The following is a 24164-nucleotide window of genomic DNA, read 5'->3' as shown; positions in this document are numbered from 1 at the left end:
TAACCATCATACATTAGGTCAAGTGAGACTAATGTTATGCAATTCTTTAGTTTCACAATTCAGTGACTCAATCTGATATGAAGAATTTGCCTGAATACAATATTTTGTTTTCAAATGCCCAAAGTATAGTGGTTTTCTCTGACCCATAAACAAATACAAACAGGTGTCTGCTTGTCGATTGTATCGGAATCAGACTAGAAAATCAAAGCTGAATTAAATTGGATATTATTTGGTTCAAACATATCATAAACTTAAGTGCAAAATTTATGATCAAAGGAACATAGTTGACGACGTCACTCGTTCAACCAACGCTGGAGAACCACGGGTAACTGACTCATTGACACTGTCATCTTCAGTGGATATGTCAATAACATTATCAAACGATTACTATCGATTAAATGTGAGAAGATGTGCAATGCAAATGATGATAAAGACTTAAAAAGCCCCTCTCCTCTGTTGCGGTTGCTGATGAAAATATGAACATGTTTGACATTCAAGCATAACTAACTATGTTGCTTGTCATTGGTTTATGTTATGTTGTTTTGTATTGGTGATTGCATACATAAAACTGTTGTAGAAACTACTACAGACAATAACTTTATCCATGATGTTCAAGCATGTGTAACATAACCAAGTGTTTTGGCGCCACTCGACTATAGAGGTGCTTGGTTCAAGAGATTAACTATGATATATTAGGAAATTACCGCGGGTGAAGGATGGTGATGTCCTCATCATAGACCGAGACAACTTCACAGTCCCTTCCGTAATTCGCTTGTCTAAAGATGAACGCCGGTTGGCTTGGGGAAGGAAAAACTGTTTCATGATTGCTCAACATAAAAGCTACATCACTCATCGTAGGTCGATCACTAGCCAATTCTTGAACACACAGCATGCCAACATGGGTGCACAGAAGAACTTCACGCGTATCGAATGAATCTCCTAAAGATGAGGTAGTTACCGTCAATGCTTTTGCTTGTTTCCACAAGTCCCAAACCTAAAAGGAAGGCTGATTATGATAAGTTTTGTTTGGTGGGATAATTAATAATCTACAAACAGTTATATTATGCATATATAGTGCTAGGAAACAAGTATTTGTTAGTGAGAAGTCCAAGACACCACTACATTATTATTTGATCAATGGTTGAAAATCAGTAACTTATTAGTGAGTAATTAGAACACTTTCGCACCACCATTTCAAATCTGTTCATATTTTCCCTCCCAATAAATAGAGAAAAGTTAAAACAAAAGAATGTTTTTGTTGATGATATATATTGATATGATACGAATATCAACGAATCAATGTCTAGTAATTTACAGTTTTTTCTAGCTGTAAAATATAAGACATGCTTTTGTAGATACACTTTGATTGAATGACATATTTACTTCAAAAAAAAAAAAAGCTTGTCATATTGGAAATTTTGACAGTTTCTTTAATCTCACGTACGTGAAATAATAAGAAAATACAATGTTTATTCTTCTTTAACAACAATGACCATACCCAGTAAAATCTTGTTAAAAGAAAATATTGAAAATATATCGGGATCAGCGAAATTGGTGGACGGTTGCATCATATCCCGTGAAATTAGAAGACCAAATATCCAGTTTCCATTTCCTTCTTAATTGACAGCCTCCAATTATTATTTTCTATGTTTAGATAATTGCAATTCTCATATATTCAGATTGTATTCTCATTGTAATTCAATTTCAAGAAATCAATAATAAAAAAGCCTCTTGATATCATGGTATCAGAGCAGGATTGCTCATCATATACTGTTTGATTTTCAAGCCTCCTCAAATCAATAAATCCAATCCGAGCTACCATGCCCGGAGACGGCAACTCGGGTTCCGATTTGTCATTACAACTCGCAAATTTGTTAAAAAACAACCTAAATCAGCCTCATAACCCAAAACTATCTGATAATCTACAAATTAACCCCAAACTCAACAGCCAAAACTACGCATTATGGACCCGGATGATCCGAGTCGCCATAGGCGGAAAATCCAAAGCCCTGTTATCCCACCTTACCTCAGATCCTCCAAATCAAACAAGTGAAGATTATGAGCAGTGGGAACAAGAAGATTTAATTGTGTTTTCATGGCTTATTCAAAATATCGAACCCGCACTCGCAGGAAACCTAACCGAGTATCCCACTGCAAAAATGTTGTGGGAAGCCTTGGTGGTCACCTACAGCAGAGGAAGAGAAAAATTACAGACCTTCAAACTTCATGTCAAGGCTAACGACATAAAACAAAATGATACCCCTCTTGAAGATTTTTGGATCGTATGACAGGGGGTATGGGGAGAGATTGACCGAATTGATCCGAATCCCATGAAGTGTCCAGAAGACATCAAGACATACTCACGAATCAAGTCAGAACAAAAAATTTTTCAGTTTTTAAATGCCCTTGACCGGAAATACGAACCCATTAAAAGGGAAATTCTCCGGCTAGATCCTCTTCCGTCTGCGGAGGCGGCTTACGCCGCTGTTCGTAAAGAAGCTGCTCACCAGAACATACTGGGAGCAACTACTAACGATTCGCAGGGCATAGCAACGGGTTTAGTTGTAACTGAAGCAGAAGGATTAGGACTCGCAACAAAAGCTCACCGTCGGTTTGAAGGAAAAAGGAATGGACCGTCAATCAAAGAAGATAAATCACACCTGACATGTGATCACTGCGGTAAATCAAGACATACCAAAGAGCAATGTTTCTGGCTTGTCGGCTTCCCCGATTGGTGGGACGATGGCCACAAAAAGGGTACCAAGAAATCTGGACCGAAAAAAGGCAAAGCGTCTGTTACCGCGAGAAAAGAGAACGTTGATACTAGCACTGACCGGAAAAATCCCACCGGATTTGGGGCGGTGGCGGCGGCCTCTTATGATGAAGAAGGAGATGACTCCTTTCAAATGAGTACAGGTATAGGGGGTGAGAGATCACATGTCTCGAAACTCCCATCTTATTTGTGCAATATTTCCAAAATGGACCCTATAGATTCTAAAATATTAAAAGCAACACCTTTTATTTCCTTTATAAAAGAGAGTTTTAAAAATTGTAAATATAAGTCTATTAGTGGTAGTGTGGAAAATATGGCTCAAAATTACAGTAGGAGACGGGAAGTGTCATGGATATTTGATTGCGGAGCAACAGATACCATGACTTATGATCTATCAGATTTTGCTACGCCAACTAAACCAACAAAGTCTTATATATACACGGCAAACGGAGAGAAGATGCTTGTAAAAAAATGGGGGGACTATAAAAATTTCACCGACACTTAAGCTTTCAAATTGTCTTTATGTACCTGCCCTATCACACAAACTCCTGTCAATAAGCCATGTAACAAAAGAGTTAAATTGCACAGTTCTTATGCAACCCACTTTTTGTATCTTACAGGATATCAGGACGGGAGCAATAATTGGGCGTGGCACTGAAAGACAAGGGTTGTATTATGTGGATGAGGTGACTCAAAATGGTACTGTAATGCTTTCTCATGGAACCGCAGAACGAGAAGCATGGCTATAGCATAGAAGACTAGGGCATCCATCTACCGGTTATTTACATGTTTTATTTCCTAAATTATTTCCTTCCAATTGTAAGTCATATTGCGAAACTTGTGTGTTAGCCAAAAGTCATCGTAAGACATTCAAACCAAATAATACAAGGGTTGATTCGCCTTTTTCATTAATCCACTCAGATGTGTGGGGTCCTGCTCCAATTATCGGAGGTCAGAATTTTCGTCTTTTTGTTATATTCGTGGATGATTGCACACGAATGACATGGGTGTATTTATTAAAAAATAAATCTGAAGTTCTTGATAAATTTATCATTTTCTATACCATGATTCAAACCCAATTTCAGAAAAACATTCAGGTTTTTAGATCCGACAATGGAGGAGAATTTGTTAATTCTGAAATGAAACGCTTTTTTCAAAACAAAGGGATAATTCATCAAACCACTTGTCCCCACACTCCAGAACAAAATGGTGTCGCAGAACAGAAAAATCGTATCTTATTAGAAATAACTTAGGCCCTTTTAATAGAATCACACGTTCCAAAGTTTTTTTGGCCAGAAGCACTCGCCACAGCTGCGTATCTCATTAACCGACTTCCCACTCAAAATTTGAAATCAAAAACTCCATTGCAAGTTCTTACTGAATACACCAACCCTCCTTCTGTTCTTACCCTTAAGCCACGAGTCTTTGGATGCACCGCCTTTGTTCACATACCAAAATCACACAGAAGCAAAATTGATCCATGTGCTGAAAAATGTGTCTTTGTTGGATATGGAATAAATCAAAAAGGATACCGATATTACAACCCAAAAACCCGTCACATGTTCACAACTATGAATTGTGACTTTCTTGAAACAGAGTACTATTATGCCTCCCAACATAGTAGTCAGGGGGAGAGGGAATGTCTTGACACACTACGTTGGTTAACATATGAAAAAGGAAGGAGCCACAGTACCCGAGATGAGTCTCACCCCTCCACACAACCTCAAGATCCAAACATCAGTGTCGCCCAAACTGCTCCCAACCTGATACCCGAGGTAAGTAATACTCATTCTTCTCCTACAACCAATCCCATTGAAACTAACACATCAAGTCAAGGTGAGAATATACACGAACAAGAGTTTTTTGACACTCAAGAAGATACTCGAGGAGAAGATAATGAACATTTGCAAGAACAAGAAGAGACATCAGAGAGATATGTATTGCCACCAAGAGCAAATCGGGGAGTTCCACCGAAGAGGTATTCCCCGAAAAAGGAGTCAAGAGGAAGTAGATATCCAATGGCTAATATAGCCAATGGAAACCTATCCGAGGAAGCCAAGGCGTTTGCTGCATCTATGTACTTTGATGAGATCCCTGCTAATACTAAACAAGCCTTAAAGTCTATTCAATGGAAAAAGGCAATGGAGGAAGAAATGGAAGCTCTCACAAAAAATAACACATGGGAAAAACGTGTCTTGCCACATGGAAAGAAAGCTGTTGGGTGTCGGTGGGTTTTTACAATCAAGTACAAGCCCGATGGTACAATTGAAAGATACAAAGCGAGGCTTGTAGCTAAAGGCTATACACAAACATACGGAATTGATTACTCTGAAACTTTTTCCCCGGTTGCAAAAATTAACACAATCAGAGTTCTTTGTTCTGTTGCAGCAAATAAAGGATGGCCATTACACCAATTTGATGTAAAGAATGCTTTCTTACATGGAGAATTAAAAGAAGAAGTCTATATGGAAGCTCCACATGGATTCACGAACGAGTTTGGGGAAAGGGAAGTGTGCCTTCTAAAGAAATCACTCTATGGTTTAAAACAATCCCCTAGAGCATGGTTTGTAAAATTCACCCTAGCCATGAAAAATTATAGGTTCATGCAGAGTAACTCAGATCATACATTGTTTCTCAAAAAAAGAGGCAACCTTACAACATGTTTAATAATTTATGTTGATGACATGATTATTACAGGGGATGACAAAGAAGAAATATCCAAACTAAAGAAAAGTTTGTTCAAAGAATTTGAGATGAAAGACCTAGGGAGACTCAAATATTTCCTTGGGATTGAAGTACTGAGATCAAAACATGGGATTTTCATGTGCCAGAGGAAGTATGCCCTTGATCTATTAGCAGAAACCGGCATGATTGATTGCAAACCTGCAGACACTCCAATGATTGCAAATCAGAAGCTATACATGGAAAAAGAGGGAGATCTAGCCGACAAAGAAAGATACCAACGAATGGTAGGAAAACTGATTTATTTATCACACACCCGACCAGATATAGCATACGCTGTGGGAGTAGTCAGTCAATTTATGCATCAACCCCAAAAGGCTCACATGGAAGCAGTCGTAAGAATTATAAGGTATCTCAAAGGAACAGCAGGGCATGGAGTTTTGTTTAAACCAAATCGACACCTTGAAACTCAATTATATACCGACGTAGATTGGGCAGTGGATAAAGGTGACCGAAGATCTACATCATGCTACTTTACTTTGGTTGGTGGAAATCTTGTTACGTGGAGAAGCAAGAAACAGAAGGTGGTTGCTCTTTCAAGTGCAAAAGCTGAATTCCGAGGAATTGCGAGGGGGATAACTGAAGTGCTTTGGATTCAAAGACTCTTAACTGAGATAGGATATCCTCCACAAGAAACTAGCAAAATTTGGAGTGATAATGAAGCAGCCATTCAAATTTCAGAAAATCCAGTACAACATGATCGAACAAAGCATATAGAAGTAGATCGACATTTCATCAAAGAAAAGTTGGAAGCGGGGATCATTTCACTTCCGTTCGTTCGGTCCGAAGATCAACTTGCTGATATCTTAACAAAGGCTGTTAATAAAGGAACCCTATACGAATGTCTGAGCAAGTTGAATTTTGGAAATCCTACTATTCAACTTGAGGGAGAGTGTTAAAGGAAAATATTGAAAATATATCGGGATCAGCGAAATTGGTGGACGGTTGCATCATATCCCGTGAAATTAGAAGACCAAATATCCAGTTTCCATTTCCTTCTTAATTGACAGCCTCCAATTATTATTTTCTATGTTTAGATAATTGCAATTCTCTATATATTTAGATTGTATTCTCATTGTAATTAAATTTCAAGAAATCAATAATAAAAAAGCCTCTTGATATCAAATCTCACTCATCACAAAGTTATAAGCAGGGTCTAAGGAGGGTAGGATGTATGCAAACCGTACCTCTACCCAAAGAATAAAGAGAATGCTTCCAACAAGGCCCCGACTCAACATATCGTATAAATAAGACAATATAAAAGAAAGACAAGATTCAACACTAGACCTCTAAACATAAGAGAAAAACAACAAATGCTATTGATGAAATTGGTATTAATGGAAATAGATAATAGAAAAACAAGTAAACACAAGGACACTATCTCTTTTTTACGCTTCGAACCTTAGTTAGCTTTTAATAAATTGCAAAACTGTTGTGGCCTCATCTTAATCATAAAATCAGTTTGATCAACGACTTAGATTATTTCTTACATTTTAGGTTAACATTAGTTTAAATTTTAATATGCTTACACACGCACACACGTGTGCACGTGTGTGTCAAAATGTGGTTACTTATGTGACCAATCAAATTAACCGAGCTCTCCTGAGAGTAACTATTATTTCTCCTGCCACTAATTATCTCCAGAACTAGAATTCCGAAGCTAAAAACATCATATTTGACTGAAAAGAGTCCTTGCATTGCATACTCTGGAGACATATATCCACTGAAATCACATTATGTCTCATTAGATACATGAATAAATTAAAACTTGTCGTGTTACAGAGAAAAGGACTATACTTACTATGTTCCAACAACTCTACGTGTTTTAGCTTCCTCTTCATTCCCTCCAAATATTTTTGCCATTCCGGAATCAGAAATTTTAGGGTTTAAATTTGTATCTAGCAAAACATTGCTTGCTTTTAGATCCCTGTGGATGATATTGAGCCTAGAATCATGAAGGAGATATAGAAGTCCACGAACAATTCCCTTAATGATCTGGAGCCTTTTCTTCCAATCTAAAAGAGATGCCTTTTCTTTATCTATGTTTCACACCATTCCAATTAACATATTTTATTATTTTGTAGAACTTTTGAAAATTAATCAGTTCAATTTTGAAAACTTAGTTAGAGAACAAACCAAAGATGAAGGAATCCAAGCCTTTGTTTGATAAGTATTCATAAACTAACATCTTTTCTTCTTTATGGAAACAATATCCCAAAAGTCGAACTAGGTTTTTGTGTTGAAGTTTTGCTATCAATGTCACTTCGTTCTTGAATTCCTGCATCCCTTGACCTGAACTTTGCGATAATCTTTTGACAGCAATTTCTAGCCCATTTTGTAGCTTACCCTGAGTAATTAATTCTGATTTATTAGTTAACTACAATTATATTTTACCGCAAAGGCCGTGATCATTACCGAAATTGAGAAGTGAGATCGAACTCTACCTTATAAACAGAGCCAAATCCACCTTCTCCAAGCTTGTTTGAAGGCGAAAAGTCATCAGTTGCTGCTGCTAGCGTGGTCACATCAAACACATCTAAATCAACATTTTTGCCAATATCCTTCTCCATGGAAGATCCTTCCAAGGACTTCAAGCCAACATTGCCTTCATTTTGTTTGGCTGTATGAAACAGTTAGCCGTTGTGAAAACTGAAAACTAGTTTATTAATGCATTTATATGAGTTTTAGTTCATCTTCACGGAGCATAAACTCACAACCAAAACTAAAAAACTGGCCGGCCAACCAACAGCATACAACCCAAAAAAAAAATGAAAAAAATTGTCACTTTGGTTCATGTAGTTCTTGGTATAGTACAGTTTGATCTCAATTTTTAAATGAACTAGTACGTACTGCTTAATTCATGTTACATATATGGATTATATTATATCTAATGGTTTCAATTCAATTTTTGTTCACAACAAAAATAACATTTTCACGCTTTGAACAATTGTGATATATTCAAATCATTTTAACTCAAAAGATGAATCGATTCATAATAAATCAACCTAGACATACCTTTTGTCTTTCTTACATAACAACAAATGAAGGTACACAAGATAAAACCCGCTGCTATCGTTGGTGTCACGATGACAAGAACTCTGTTTTCATGTGATGTATTTTTCCTCTTGGATGCTGAAATATAATCACAAAAACGATTATGACAACGCAAATGTGTTATCAATTAAGCAGAATTACAATTAATAAGAACTGATTATGAAGATCAACGAGACTACTGACAAAAGCTTAGGGTTTTTGATTAACAAGAAGAACCGATTACAATACAAAAGAAATGAATTAATATTATTCAGAAACAAGAAGTAATTGAATTGAATTAGTTACAACATCTAATTCCTCTTTATAACAAACATACTCAGGCTGTTATAAACTTTCAATGCTTTGTACACCTTTTATCCTTCAGGTTTCAGAAATGTCACAACTAATCCCTCAACAATTGTTGACTTCGTTTGACCAAGTTTATAACACTAACAATCTCCACCTTTATGACTTGGCTATAAGAATCACTAATTACTAACATGCAATAGATCTAAACATAGATCAAACTTGGCACCAGAAACCACTTTAGTCAACATATTTGCAGCATTGACTTTAGAATTCACCTTGTTGACTTCCACCTCCTTAGACCCAATTAATTCTCTAATAAAATGTAACCTAACACTTATGTGTTTGGTTCTGTCATGAACCACAGGGTTTTTAGACAGGTGCATAGCCCCTTGACTGTCACAACACACCACAGCTTTATCAAAATTAAGTCTTAACTCTGCAACAAATCCTTTTAACCACATTGCTTCTTTGATTGCTTCATTCAGTTGTTGACAAAGCAACTATATGCTGCAAACTTGACTTCTAACTTACTAAACTACTATACACCATGAAAGCATAACCAGTCACAGATCTTCCCTTATCCAAATCTTTAGCAAAGTCAACATCTACATACCCCTTTATCATTGCTTTTGGACTTGGATCAATCCCAAAAACCAACCCCACCTGTTGACTTCCATTCAAGTATCTCATAATTCACTTGACAGCTTCCCAATGTGCCAAACCAGGACATGAAAAAAATCTACTAACTAAACTTACAGAATAACCAAGATCAGGTCTAGTGCATACCATAAGGTATATTAGACTACCTACCACATGAGCATAAGGTAGTTTTTCCACTTTTACCCTTTCTTCTTCTTCTGTACTTGGAGAATCACCTTTTGACAGTTTAAAGTGTGCACCCATAGGAGTAATTACAGCCTTACTAAAGTTCATTGAAAACTTTTCAAGTACCTTCTTTATATAAGACTCTTGTGATAGCTTTATGACAATTTTACCCCTATCTCTTTTTATCTCCATTCCTAGTATTTTCTTTGCCTCTCCTAGTTCTTTCATCTCAAACTCTCTCATTAACAGAGCTTTTGTGGCTGCAATTTTTTCTTTACTTTTGTAGGCCACCAACATATCATCCACATATAACAGCAGATACAACATGTTACCATAATCACATTCTCTAAAGTATACACAAGTGTCGTAACTATATCTAGAGAATCCATGAGTAGTCATGTACTCATCAAACCTAAGGTACCATTGTCTAGGCGACTGTTTAAGCCCATACAATGACCTTTTTAATAAACACACCTTATCCTTTTTCTCCTCAACCTCAAAACCAAGAGGTTGTTTCATATAAATCTTCTCTTCAAGATTACCATGCAAAAAAGTTGTTTTAACATCTAGTTGCTCAAGTTCCAAATCCTCACATGCCACTAATGACAATAATACCCTTATTGAAGTATGTTTAGCAACAGGACTGAAAATTTCATTATAATCCACACCCTCTTTCTCTGTGAACCCCTTTGCAACTAGCCTAGCCTTAAACCTAGGTGCTTCACTTGCCAATCCTTCTTTAACCTTATAGACCCATTTACAATCTATAAGTTTCTTATCACTAGGTTTATTCACTAAAACCCAAGTTTCATTCTTTATAAGAGAATCCATATCTTCTCTCATAGCAATAATCCATTTATCTCTTTGCTTTGAATGAATTGCTTCCTTGTAAGTAATAGATTCACAAACATCTTCACTTTCAGCAATCATTAAAGCAAAAGCTGAGACATTCTCAACTGAATCATCTCCCAAGAGGCTTTACTACCTGTCTTCTTGTTCTATCTCTTGCTAACTGGTAACTATTTGCTTCACATTCTTCATCAACATGAGAATCAACACCAATATCATCATTTTTTACCAACTTAGGAATTAACTCCACCTCAGTCTGACCATTTTGCCCTTGATCAGACTTGACTTTTTCTTTATTCAGAATATCTCTATACATCACATTTTCATTAAACACTACATTCCTACTAATGATCAACTTAGGGCTAACATCATCTAATCTACACAACCTATATGCCTTAACACCTTCTGGATACCCCACAAACACACATTTGATTGCTCTAGGATCCAACTTATTTTGTTTCACATGAGCATATGCTAACGATCCAAAAACTCTTAAATGACTATAATCTGAAATCTTACCAGACCATATTTCCATAGGTGTTTTTAAACCTTCATTAGCAGTTGATGGAGATCTATTCACTAAGTATGCTGCAGTAGACACAACCTCTGCCCAAAATGTCTTAGGCAACCCTGATTTTGACAACATGCATCTTACTTTGTCAAGTAGTGTCCTGTTCATTCTCTCAACCACACCATTTTGTTGTGGTGTTCATGGAACAGACAAATGCCTTGAGATTCCATGATCCCTGCAATACTTATTAAACCAGCCACTACAGAACTCTAATATAGACAAATGCTCACATTGTTCTAGATCACAACTACCCAACTTATCAATTGCCTGTTGTTTCTTTAACTCAGAGAGACCTTGATTACTTATATGACCCAGCCTATTATGCCATAATTCATACATATTGACATTTTTACCCTCAGCTACAGACACAGATCCCTTATCAGCTTCACCACCTAGAACACATATGTTATTACCCTTTCTTGAACCAGATAATAACACTAAAGAACCATTGATTATTTTGGCCTTACCATTTCTAAGATTAACTGATAAACCTATACTCTCTAATGATCCTAGAGATATTAAGTTTCTTTTTAAATCAAGAATGTACCTTACTTCTTCCAGTTTATACTTAGTACTATTGCCTAATCTTAGAACCACAGAACCAATTCCCATAATCTTGCATGGTGTATCATCACCAAACTGAACCATACCTTGTTCTTTAATCACTAGATCACTGAAAAAACCTTTTTCTGGTGTCATATGGTATGAGCATCCAGAATCCAAAATCCAAGTACTTCCTGAACCATCCTTTTCAGCCACCATTACATTACCAACATCAAACCCTTTTGATGATTCACTATAGAAGTATTACCATGAGTCTTTGATGAATTCATTTGCCCCATCTTTTTCCCTCTCTCAGGACAATATCTTTTGAGATGCTTATCAGAATTACAGATATAGCATCTCCTCTTCACTTTGGACTTGGATCTTGCTTGTCCTTTGGATTTGAAAGACCTTTGATCAGATCTTCCTCTTGCAAACAACCCTTTTGATGATTCACTATAGAAGTATTACCATGAGTCTTTGATGAATTCATTTGCCCCATCTTTTTCCCTCTCTCAGGACAATATCTTTTGAGATGCTTATCAGAATTACAGATATAGCATCTCCTCTTCACTTTGGACTTAGATCTTGCTTGTCCTTTGGATTTGAAAGACCTTTGATCAGATCTTCCTCTTGCAAATAACCCTTCACCAGATTCCTCCTTACCATCTGATCTTTTCTTTAATTCTTTGGAATTTAGGGCTGCAAGAACTTCCTCAATTGTTAAAGTTTCTTTACCATACATCAAAGTATCCACAAAGTGTTCATATGATGAAGGTAGAGAAGTGAGGAATATAATAGCCTGATGTTCATCTTCCAACTCCACCTATATATTTTCAAGATCTAATATGAGTTTATTAAACTCATTTGTGTGATCCTCCAAAGACTTTCCAGAATTCATATTGAAGGTGTATAATCTTTTCTTCGAATATAGTATGTTTGCCAAAGACTTGGTCATATACAATGATTCAATTTTTGACCAGACACCGGCTGCCGTAATCTCCTTTGACACCTCCCTGAGAACTCGATCTCCGAAACTCAAAATTATAGCACTATGTGCCTTTTCCAGGATATCCTTCTTTTCCTTGTCGGTATAACCCTCCGACATATTTGGTTCACCCAATAACGCATCAGAAATGCCTTGGTGAACCAAAAGTGCCCTCATCTTAACTCTCCATAACGAGAAATCATTCCGGCCATCAAACTTCTCAAGATCAAACTTCGTAGAAACCATCTCGGTAACAAGATCGTGAAATTGATTACACCGTCTTCACTAATCAAGAGCAACAAGGCTCTTATACCACTTGTTATCAATTAAGCAGAATTACAATTGATAAGAAATGATTAAGAAGATCAACGAGACTACTAACAAAAGCTTAGGGTTTTTGATTAACAAGAAGAACCGATTACAATACAAAAGAAATGAATGAATATTATTCAGAAACAAGAAGTAATTGAATTGAATTAGTTACAAGCCCTAATTCCCCTTTATAACAAACATAGCCAGGCTGTTATAAACTTTCAATGCTTTGTACACCTTTTTTCCTTCAGGTTTCAGAAATGTCATAACTAGTCCCTCAACAATTGTTGACTTCGTTTGACAAAGTTCATAACACTAACAAAATGAGATTACTATTCTTCCGTATAGGAGTTAATAACTCAGATGGTCCATATGGTTTACAATGATTTTGGTTTTGAATCTCACTTTTGAAAAAATACACATTAGGTGGTTACATACGTATATGGTCCTTTGGATAGATGGAAACTTTGGCTGTTAAACGGGTCACGGCCACCTGATCTTTCTTTAAATACAATATATATATATATATATATATATATATATATATATATATATATATATAGATACATAAAATGAAGAAACAATAATCGTACATACATGGTCCTAGATTTTCCTAAGTATCATGCTTGCAAGTTTAGCTAGTCTTTTTTCATAAATATCATGCTTATATGTCTAGATTTTTGACAATGATAGCATGTATATATAGTAAATAAAATGGAAGTCATACTTAAATTTTGGTCATCGACCGGACAATTAAAAATCAAATATAAGATTAGAGAAAACAATTGATGGCGACTTAATTACCTAATTCAGCTGCATCAACCCGAATATAAAAAGATTGGCCCCCTTTTGGAAACGTCCTCGTATCTATCATGTCCCCATGCCACGTAATATCGTTGGCCTCGTTACTAATATCACCACTCGCATAACCCATGCACGTGCAATCCCCCAAACACAACCTTTGGCACGCTTTTAATCCCAAACTCATGTTCACACGTGCCATAGATGTGTCAGGCACCTTAACATGGGCCAACTCAACGAACCCGTCTCCTGGCTTACACATCTGTGTTCCGGCCTTTATCTTACATCCTTTGGAACCATCCCTTAGGTACCACCGTACCAGCCCTGTGGTGACCGTGGCTCGTATCCAGGAAAGCAATCACACACAAAAGCGCCTAATACAGATCTATATGGATCACAAAGGCCAAAGGGACCACAATGATTATAGCCATCACACTCGTCTTTTGGAGCCGACCAGAACCCAAGCCACTTACCTTCTGCCTCCTGCCAAGTTAGCCTGTCCAATGTTCCAGACTCGGTAACGAGACATCTAGAAATAATGGACAAGTTGTACAACTGGTATATGATCAACGCCTCATCGTTGTTGTTTATGTAAGTAACGTTATAGAGATATTTACCGTCCATCTCAGGTATACCACTCCATCCACGACCCATCCATGAACCAGCCCGCCAAACTTTCGTCATACCTTGATACAAGAACACCTGAGGGGACCCAACAAGATCAATTTTATGCGAATACTCCCCGACACCGGGATTCTCACTAGACTTCCAAGATGTAAACACCCTGTTCAAACCTGTTCTTTTATCAAACCCAACCTTCATACCCGGTAGAATCGTATCTGAAGGGTGATCAAAGCTTTGCCATGCTTTGTTTTGGCCTTGAAACAACACCAAATTCCCCGAATCCAACAACTGAGCCGAAGAAGCGTCAGCATTCACCACTCTGGAAACATTGGTTGACCAAAACACAAACTTAATTTGATTTTTTTTCGTGCAGGACGAGGTTCCCGGTTTCATCAACGGATAACATGATACCGGATGAGATGTTGGCAACAGGGTTGTCTCTATTCGCAACCCAAACAACAGTTTGCTCCAAAATCTTGTTATACCAGATACCCACATATCTGTTGGTGGAGTTTGCGGGGCTAAAAAACCCAAGAGCAAAAGTTTCTCCATCAGAGACCAACATATCCCCATCTTTAATCGGTCGGGCGAGTGTGATGGTATCAATACAAGAGCAAAACCGGAAAACCAGAAAGAATATTAGCATAGATGCTAGAATGCCTCTTTGAAGATCATACATGTTTTCTATTTTTTTTCTTTCTGGGAGCTGTTTCACATTTTTATGTCTGTTAAAATTCATATTCATTTTCACTGATTTTGACGTTTGTTTAGTTAATTAGGCTGCGCTTGATTTAAGGATTTGAATATGAAAGTAATACATTTGGTATGGATTTAAATAAACCGGTGAACCAATAGTTATAACTTCATTAACTTGCAAGTTGGTTAAATTAATTTATTTTGTAACTTACCTTTCGAGAGAAATTAATATACTTTGTAAATTACACTCAGTTTACTTGGCTAAATTAGCTTGATTATCTTTTGTGACTAGTAACTAATTCTGTAGTAGTTAGTTAGTTAGTTAAGTAGTAGCAATCATTGATTTGGTCTATTTCGGTTCAGTTGACAATGAAAATGCAAGGAAAAAAAACCAGCCATATTTACTCTAACAGCTCAATCCGAACTGATCTTCTCTTCAATATATGGGACATGACAGTAAAGGCTAATTTCTTAGTTTTCACAGTTATAAAATCAATGGAATTCTTGCACCATTTTTATTCGTTCCGGCTATGCAAGCGTTAGATGTGGTTATGGTGCGTCTGAAGAATTCAGGATGTGTTACAAATTTCCAGACAGCCGGCCAAATATAACGTGTATTTGTTAGTGATTGGTCGGAATCAAATGTTAAGGTATTTTTTTGTGATGTCACTATGTCAAGGCTCAAAGTTAACTTGGAAAAGAGCAATATATATTGGGTCTGAGTGACTGATCATGAGATTCAAGGTGCTACCGGAATTGCTCGGTGTCTGGTGGGATTATTTCAATTTACTTATATGGGATTACCAGTAAGGGTGAATATGAAGAGGATCCGGTTTTGGAAACTGGTGAATCTCTAAACTAACAAATTGGAAGGCAAACTCTTTACTGTTTGCGGGTCGGGCGACACTTGTAAAAGGCAGTAATCGGGAGTCTCCCACTATTTTATTTGTCTGTATACAACCCTTAAAGGTATAAGGCAGAACTTCTTGTGGGGAGTAAACAACAATGATCGAAAAATTAAATGGGCCGCAGAGAACCGAGCCACTGCTTCAAAGTGGTGGTGGAAATTCAAATAATCTCCTTCACAGCTTTGGGTTAGAGTTATAAACGCCATACACAGATCTAATCGATCAATGGAGTGTGGACTACTCTTATAAGTTATAACTAACCGGTTCTTAACGATAACAAAAACATGGATATGATCGTAGGAACTTTTTTATTATTAAAGATGTTATCATGCATGCATGCTCATTAGAGCTGAGAATACAATGAATAAATAAGAGTAATTATGAATTAATTAAAGAATACAAAGAATTTTCTAATAAGTTTTCTTGTATCCTAATTTTTGTTAGATATAATTAGAAGGTTGAGATGCATCTTCTGAGTATATGAAGTTTGTTTTTCTTGTGCTTTAATTCTTGTTTCCATACCTGTCCAATATCTTGAGAGATCTTAACCGCGTCAGCAGAGGCATGATGTGCTAAAAACAGTCAATTAAATATTAACTAAATTAAACAAGTAATAAAAAACTAGACCTAAGACTCAACTAAACAAAACACCGGCAAGTGAACCGGTCAATTGTATTAAAGCTAAGTAAGTCCGGAATATCGAACCCACAGGACTCTATAAATTACGTTAATTAACTAATTAGACTCGACTTACGACACGACTATTTATTATTAATGTTTTAAGGGGGATTTTAAACTAATATTAAACTAAGAGAACAAATAAGCAAGTAAACGAGAAACAAGCAATTTTAAACACAAGATCAAAACCAATAAGAGAAGAAATCTACCTAGGTAAGAATCTCATGCATCAACAATCATCAAACAATGGACAAATAACATGATTATGGAAACTGATTTCTAAACATATTCATCTAACAAAACCCTAAGGACCTTTGACTGAATCAAATGAAATCCCAAAGAACAATTATTAGATTATTAAGCAATCAGTTGAATTGATTTCCGCAAAGTCATCAATTAGGGTTAATTAATAGTATCTAAAGCAAACAATCTTACGAAACACTAAAACCTAGATAACTTGATAAGCTAACATGACATCATGAACATGGATCAACACAATAAGCAAGAATATTGTCACTAACTATCCTAGCATGCAATTGACCGTCTAGGATTCCTATTAAATGATATTAATATAAATTAATTAACAATAAGACAACGAGTTTAATGAATTAAAGTGTCGATATGATTTGAGTTATGTCTGGAATTTGGAAATTATTGCTTGAACGATGGATTTCTATTGTTATTATTATTGCAAAGATTAATATTATTGATTATCATTTGCTTATCAAAATACTTATTCTTAATATTTATAAAATCACCCTTGTTTACTTGATATGATAAATATATAATCACTTTATAAACTAATAATTTAAATAACTAATTTTAATATAAAATATACTTATAACTATCGAGTAAGTAAGATGTCAATATATTAGTTTTTAATAAATAATTATAATATGTAATAGTACACATAAAAATATTTAATAAATATTCATCTTGAATTCTTTAACGAACTTTAAGGATAAACATATAGTTTACACGTTTATCATATTTATTATGCTTTTCGCTTATAAACAAATAATACTTGTATAATAAATATAAATGTTTGTAAAACGCTCAACGATGAGAAAACGTGCATGTAAAGCATCGGATTTTAATAAGGTTTATCTATAACATATTTACTTGTAATGTTTTATTATTATTAATAAGTACTGAAAATACCTACGTATACACACACGCACATTATATATATATATACACAAAAACTTGTAATGAGCTTAGTTGACGAGAAACTAGTTTACAATTATAATATAATTAATAGTAAATGTTATTTTATTAGATCGATATTCATTAAAAATAAATGAAAAATAAAATAATAAAAACTGAGTCCAGAAGGACTCGAACCTGCGACATATGGCTGGCTCAAACTGTTAGCATACACATTCCCAACCAACCGGGCTTGTTTGCCAATTAGTTATCAGACGAGAAAGATTTATTAAATAACAATAACCAGTTCATCCCTAAACCCTATAAAACCCTAATTCGTTCAATCGCTCAATCTGCTTGATATTAGGCTAATTAACCTTAGGGTTAATGTTATACAGATCCAAAAGATCGTGCTACAACTAATAATTACCTGAGTACATAACGAATTGATGGTGTATATGAATAAAGAACCGACGGCAACATGATGAACCAGAACGTCATACCCATGCCGTGATAGCATGATTAAGTATAGGTTTATGTTCGAGATGATATGTTGAATCTCCAGATCAGTTTGATTAAATTTTCGTTATGTCTAAATTGTATATTCATAATATGATATACGCGGTTAGTGTATTAGCAAAACCGTATCAATTAGATTGTGTTTTCTAAACTAAACGTGTCGGCGAGATCGTTTAAGGAAAGTATAATCAAAATCATATATAAATTCCAATAATAGGCCGAGAATTAAGCCTCAAGAAAAGAAAGCGGGTTACGGGTTAAGGTTTAAACGAGTTGGATCTTGTTATATGGGTTTGGGTGCTGAATATAAAAATCTTTTTAATAAATTTACAGATTGGTCCTTAAAGTTATGAAGTGGAATCAAACATAGATTATAGTTTAGTTTAGGGTAAAAATTGTACATGTTTCAAAGTTAATTAAATATATATAATCAACACATAAAATAATATAATAATTACTCGATAAACGAGATAATTAAATTAATAAAATTCTCCGAACATAAAAATGGGTCGGGCAATATATAGAAAAACCGAGTTGTTACAGTTTGGCATTGTAGTTAGAGAGGTCCAGAGAGAGTTCCATGCCGGAATTACCACATCCGACAACAACACCTTCTTTCCGGCATATTTCTCACTGGACAGCTGGACTTGTAATCTTTAGCATGGATAACTTCACCTGAGAACTCTTGCAGTCCATCTATATCTGGGATTACGCCTTCCGCATTTTCTCCGGTTGCCACCACAAGCATTTGATAGATATACTCAGTTTCGGTCCGGGTCAATCCATTTGTCGAGACGGTAATGACCCGCCAGAGCTGGCATGCTTCGTCGTATTTAGCTGACTGTACACACTCGCTGAATTGCGGCTTGATATCAAACTTTTGTGCATAGTTTTCGAGATACGCGATGAATTGTTTCTTTGTTGGGTACTCGGGGTACTCCTCGGGAAAGGGTAGTTTGGGAAGTTGGCAGAATTTTTTCGGAAGGTGAAGTTTAAGTCGGTCATAGGTGCGTTTTTGCCAAAGGGAAGCGATGCAATCAGCTCGCTCGATAACTACAAAGGGAACATGTTGTTCCTTGAGGCAAGCAGACACGGCTAGCCCTGAGGGTCCGGCCCCCTACTATGACTGGGCCGTTGACCCATACACATCAGCGATCGCTCTGACCTGAAAAGCTAAACATTCTTTCAAATATCTTGGTTTAGGGTATATAATTAATATATGGGATTAGTGAGAGTAAGTTTTTGTGTGAAGCTAGCTCAGATGATTTTTGTTTTGTTGGAATGCATTGAAAGAGCATCAGATGAGATGTATATATAGCTAACTAGGATTGATATTAGCATCTTTCAAAAGCAAGCAGCCGCGCTCTTAATCATAAGTTAAGTCCCTTTTTATTATATTATTGTATTTAAATGATTAAATCATATTTAGAATCTAATATATTAAATAAATATTTTGCTTTCATATTTATTTCCGTCTTTTGCTTTTTAGTTGCTTCCAATGGGAATGTATATGGTTTGCAGAGAAGTTTCTTGTCAGGTGATTTTGGTGCTAGGCATTATAACATTATTATATTGCTAAAGTAACAATCGTCAAAAAAAACGTTTAATAGCTAAAATGGGCATCTAATACTAAACGTGTTATCCAATGTACGTGTTGATGATTTCATAAATTGAATGGATCTAGCTAGTAAGGCAGAACCAGATAAACCGTTTATTAACTACACTACGGCGTGCATGAAAGGGTTGCTTGTGTCAGTGTGTTGATGTTTCCAGGCCGAACAGTGAGGTAGAATATCGCTAGTAAGAGTTTTGTTGTCGGGTTGTAATTAAGTTCAAAGGAGAACCTCTTGGCCTAGTAATCACAATGGTCGATCAAGCTTCACTGTTAAAAGGCGTGTTAACGCCATTTATATAAAATCTGTGGTACAGTACTAAATTAATGTCTTATCCAAATTGAGCGCAGGCATTCTACGTCTTTTGATATTCAAACGAGAGTCATAATACTTTATCAGTTTATCTTGAGTTAGGTTCACAGACTTAAATCGTCCTCGAAGTGATACTTGAGCAAGTGCATTGTCTTTATAAGGGTGCGGACACTCGTTTAACATGCTTCCCGGTCTAGCTTGTATGTTCTCTATACAAGGTAAATGGGTTAACATTAAATGTAGTCCACTTTATATATACAGAAATGATATATGTTAGTACAACTGTGTGTATTAAAATGATCTGGAGTACTAGGCTACACTGCATGCATGTTTAGTTTAGCAAGTTGTAGATATATGGTACATTTCTTTAATTTGATGTAATAAGAAAGTGCATAAGTTATAAGTAAACCTTATAAATAATGAAAATAACCATGCTACATACCTACCCCCGTGTTTTACTTGTGTACCTTATGAGTTCTATAGTATAATAATAAATTTGCAACTTCTACTATTACATATTTTATATTAATATAAGAATAGGTTATAATGTCAACTTATGATCTGTAATGAACTATTACTGTCTGCCTATGTGCCATACAAAAGGTTTGATAAACAATCGTAAAGTATTAATACGCGCAAACACATTGGATAGAAGCTGATCATCTTAATTTGAAGGCTTAGTTTAAAAAGATAGTCAAGGTCTTAATTAATTGATTGAAGGAGTGTTAAGATACACTTTCTTTGAAAAGTCAAATATTATGTTATATATCATTACATGTTCTTATGTTGAATGTAGGGGTCTCACAAAACCGAATCGAAACCCAAAAAACTAAAAAAAGCCGCACCGAAAAACAAACCGTATTAGAAACTGGTGGTTCGGTTTTGAACTTTAGCAAAAACAGAAAATTGGTTTTGGTTTGGTTTTGTATTTTGTTAAGAACCGAAAAAACCGAACCGAAATAACAAAAAATTGATATAACCACAATATCTTAACCATAAGTCCGTAACCATTAAAACAAAATCTACCGATGACTATTTGTTTAGTTTTAACATATGGTTAATAACAAATATATTTGGTTTCTAGATTTGGTTAATAACCAATAGTACTAGGTTTTGATTTTGAATTTTAGATGTATCTTTTATTAGCTTGTAATATTTGAAGTCCAAATATTCAATATTCTGTTAATAATTAGTTTAAAAAAAATTATACCCAATTTCAATATCTTGGGTTTTTTGCACAAAAAGTTTTGGCTCGATAAGCAAAACACATCCAAAACCGAACCGAACCTAAAAACCAAAAACCGAAACGAATCAATCAATCATGCCCAGTAAAATCCTACCGACAGCAAAGCTATAAGTAGGGTCTGGGGAGGGTGGGATGTAGGCACACCGTACCTCTATCCAAAGGAATAAAGAGGTGGCTTCCAGAGAGACCCTCGGCTCTAAGTACATGTGTATGAAGCAAAATAAAGGAAATCAAAGTTTAACAGTTATATAAAAACTACTACTAATTATAATAATATTAATAATAAGATCACAGTTTAACAGCTATATAAAAGCTAATAATAATTATAATAATAATAATAATATATGTAAGGGAAATACCATTATGGTATGTGACCTAAATAAGTTAAGTCTAAGCCCTAAGGTATTCAATTCTCTCTAAAAATCCTTAACTTTAATTCTACTTCTCCACGAATTCCTATCCTCAACCATGTCCTCGGAGAGGTTTAGGTCTATCAAATCATGCCTAATCCTCTCATCCCAAGTCAATTTCGGTCGTCCTCTACCCCTCCTCCCCTCTATAGTAATGTTTTCTACGGATCTAACAGGATTCGTCGTCTGTCTTCTCTTTACATGTCCAAACCATCTCAATCTCCACTCTCTTATCTTGTCTGCTATGTTCGCCACCCCTAATCTCTCGCGAAACACAACGTTTCTTATTCGGTCTAGCCTTGTGTGCCCACACATCCAACGTAGCATTCTCATTTCTGCTACCTCCATCTTCCGCACTTGTGCCTTCTTGATGGCCCAACAATCTGTTCCATATAGCATTGCAGGTCTAACTGCCACCCTATAGAATTTTCCCTTTAGTTTAGTCGGGAAACTCTTGTCGCACAATATACATGTGGCTGCTTTCCATCTACACCATCCTACCTGAACTCGGTGGGTCACATCACTGTCTAATTCCCCATCGCTCTGTACAAATGATCCTAAATACTTGAACTTAGTTACCTGCGGGACCACCTGCCCTTCAATTGTGATCTGTGCGTCTTCATTGTCGTTTATCCCACCAAAATCACAGTAGAGGTACTCCGTCTTAGATCGGCTAATCTTTAAACCTTTTGTCTCTAAGGTTGTTCGCCACTCCTCAAGCCTCATGTTTAGATCTTGTTTTTTCTCAGCAAGTAACACAATATCGTCTGCGAACATCATGCACCACGGGAGAGTCCCCTGAATCGACTTTGACAACTCATCCAAGACTACTGCAAAAAGAAACGGGCTCAACGCTGACCCCTGGTGAAGACCTACCTCTACAGGAAAGAAATCAGTATCCCCCACTGGCGCACGGACACTTGTTTCACTCCTGGTATACATATCCATAATTATCTCTATGTATTTCCTGGGCACTCTTCTACCCTCCAAGCACTCCCAGAGCACCTGTCGTGGCACACTGTCGTAGGCCTTTTCTAGGTCAATAAACACCATATGTAGATCACGCTTCTTCTCCCTATACTTTTCCATTAATCTTCTTATAAGGTGTATTGCCTCTGTGGTGGAACGCCCCGGCATGAAGCCAAATTGGTTGACCGTAACCTGAGTTTCTCGTCTAAGTCTACCCTCAATCACTCTTTCCCATAGCTTCATAGTATGACTTAGTAGTTTGATTCCTCGGTAGTTACCACAACATTGAGCGTCTCCTTTGTTCTTATAGATAGGAACTACAACGTTGCTTCTCCACTGGTCTGGCATCTTACCTGATTTGAGAATACTATTGAACAGAGTAGTTAACCACATGACTCCTTCCTCCCCCAGACACTTCCACACCTCGATGGGTATGTTGTCTGGGCCAACTGCCTTAGACCTTCCCATCCTCCTAAGTGCATCCTTCACCTCTTCTCGTGTGATCCGTCGGCAGTAGCAGTTATTCGATTGTTGTCGTTGAAAGTTTGTGTTGTCATGTTCTTTTTGGTAAGCTCTCCCATTGTTAAAAATCATAAAACCGAAAGTTTGACTTTTGGTTCGGTTTTAGTAAAAAACTGCACCGAACCGCACAACGCACACCCCTAGTTTAATGTAATAAAAACTTAAAAAGTGTTTAGATAACTAGACTAGTGAATTAAAAATTATTGCTAGCCTAAAATGATCACTAAATAAGTTATTGTTCCTGTAACACACATGTATGTTTCGGGTAATCTGGTCGGATATCACCTAACACCTCATCTGTTTCATGATCGCGGAAAACTTTATAACAAATCCATATATACCTGGTCTCATACCTAAATACCCTATCGAATGCTAGGGGTTTACAGTTTGCCTTCGTGCAAGCCCGTTCCAACTTGCTTCTATGAAATTGAATAAATACATAGAACTCTCGCTGGACTGGTCAACCACTCATGGTTGTCCCATCATTGTTTTAACTTCTATGAGAACTCTAAAAAGAACCGACCACATTTCTCCCTCAACTAAGTGATTTCCCCTAATATTAAAAAGAATCATTCCTAGCCTTAGATTGTCTCAAAATGCTATGGTGATGGAGTAAGCAGTCTATTAACTCCCTTAATTGGTTTTGCTTGTGTGTATATAGACAAACATATTGTTCGGATTAAATACATATAGAATTTTGTATTAGCCTACTTAAACAAAATCATCTTTTTAGGTGATCCCCAATATATATATATATATATATATATATATATAT

The 24164-nt window shown here is 36.2% G+C and overlaps 2 pseudogenes; both read right to left on the bottom strand.

Annotated features, from left to right (window-relative positions):
• Nucleotides 1-294: 294 nt before the first annotated feature.
• Nucleotides 295-23695, bottom strand: LOC143634435 (G-type lectin S-receptor-like serine/threonine-protein kinase RKS1; annotated as a pseudogene).
• On the bottom strand, nt 18855-19459 carry LOC143634433 (putative indole-3-pyruvate monooxygenase YUCCA8 pseudogene; annotated as a pseudogene).
• Nucleotides 23696-24164: the final 469 nt, after the last annotated feature.

The sequence above is a fragment of the Bidens hawaiensis genome, unplaced genomic scaffold, assembly GCF_021521415.1.
Source record: "Bidens hawaiensis isolate Kalapana, Puna unplaced genomic scaffold, B.hawaiensis_p1.1 tig00007049_1, whole genome shotgun sequence".
NCBI classification, from domain to species: Eukaryota; Viridiplantae; Streptophyta; class Magnoliopsida; order Asterales; family Asteraceae; genus Bidens; species Bidens hawaiensis.
Note: the sequence above shows the minus strand (reverse complement) of the source record. Positions and strands in the feature narration are given on the sequence as shown.